Genomic DNA, 1441 nt, shown 5'->3' on the forward strand with positions numbered 1-1441 from the left:
CAAAGAACATCTTTATTTCTGCCTTCATTTCGTTATTTACCCAGTAGTCATTCAGGAGCAGGTTGTTACGTTTCCATAGAGTTGTGGAGTTTTGAGTGAGTTTCTTAATCCTGAGTTCTAATTTGATTGCACTCTGGTCTCAGAGAGAGTTTGTTGTGATTTCTGTTCTTTTACATTTGCTGAGCGGTGTTTTACTTCCAATTATGTGGTCAGTTTTAGAATAAGTGCAGTGTGGTGCTGGGAAGAGTGTATATTTTGTTGATTTGGGGTGGAGAGTTCTGTGGATGTCTATTAGGTCCACTTGGTGCAAAGCGGAGTTCAAGTCCTGGATATCCTTGTTAACCTTCTGTCTCGTTGATGTGTCTAATATTGACATTGGGGTGTTAAAGTCTCCCATTATTATTGTGTGGGAGTCTAAGTCTCTTTATAGGTCTTTACAGACTTTATGAATCTGGGTGCTCCTGTATTGGGTGCATATATATTTAGGATAGTTAGCTTTTCTTGTTGAATTAATCCCTTTACCATTATGTAATGGCTTTGTCTCTTTTGATCTTTGTTGGTTTAAAGTCTGTTTTATCAGAGACTAGGATTGCAACCCCTGCCTTTTTTTGTTTTCCGTTTGCTTGGTAGATCTTCCTCCATCCCTTTATTTTGAGCCTATGTGTGTCTCTGCATGTGAGATGGGTCTCCTGAATACAGCACACTGATGGGTCTTGACTTTTTATCCAATTTGCCAGTCTGTGTCTTTTCATTGGGGGATTTAACCTATTTACAGTTAAGGTTAATATCATTATGTGTGAATTTCATCCTATCATTATGATGTTAGCTGGTTATTTTGCCCGTTAATTGATGCAGTTTCTTCCTAGCATTGATGGTCTTTACAATTTGGCATGTTTTTGCAGTGGCTGATACCGGTTGTTTCTTTCCATGTTTAATGTGTCCTTCAGGAACTCTTGTAAGGCAGGTCTGGTGGTGACAGACTCTCAGCATTTGCTTGTCTGTAAAGGATTTTATTTCTCCTTCACTTATGAAGCTTAGTTTGGCTGGATATGAAATTCTGGGTTGAAAATTCTTTTCTTTAAGAATGTTTAATATTGGCCCCCACTCTCTTCTGGCCAAGAGATCTGCTGTTAATCTGACGGGCTTGCCTTTGTGGGTAACCTGACCTTTCTCTCTGGCTGCCCTTAACGTTTTTTCCTTCATTTCAACCTTAGTGAATCTGACAATTATGTGTCTTGGGGTTGCTCTTCTTGAAGAGTATCTTAGTGGTGTTCTCTGTATTTCCTGAATTTGAATGCTGGCCTGCCTTGCTAGGTTGGGGAAGTTCTCCTGGATAATATCCTGCAGAGTGTTTTCCAACTTGTTTCCATTCTTCCCATCACTTTCAGGTTCACCAGTCAAACATAGATTTGGTCTTTTCACATAGTCCCATTTTTCTTGG

General features: G+C 39.6%; 1 protein-coding gene across 1 annotated transcript in view; it reads left to right on the forward strand.

The window, feature by feature from the left end:
* Window positions 1-1441, forward strand: part of KPNA1 (karyopherin alpha 1 (importin alpha 5)) — a 76906-nt gene that overhangs the window by 42158 nt on the left and 33307 nt on the right. The gene's annotated exons all lie outside the window — the stretch shown is intronic.

This window comes from Mandrillus leucophaeus, unplaced genomic scaffold (genome assembly GCF_000951045.1).
Source record: "Mandrillus leucophaeus isolate KB7577 unplaced genomic scaffold, Mleu.le_1.0 Scaffold123, whole genome shotgun sequence".
NCBI classification, from domain to species: Eukaryota; Metazoa; Chordata; class Mammalia; order Primates; family Cercopithecidae; genus Mandrillus; species Mandrillus leucophaeus.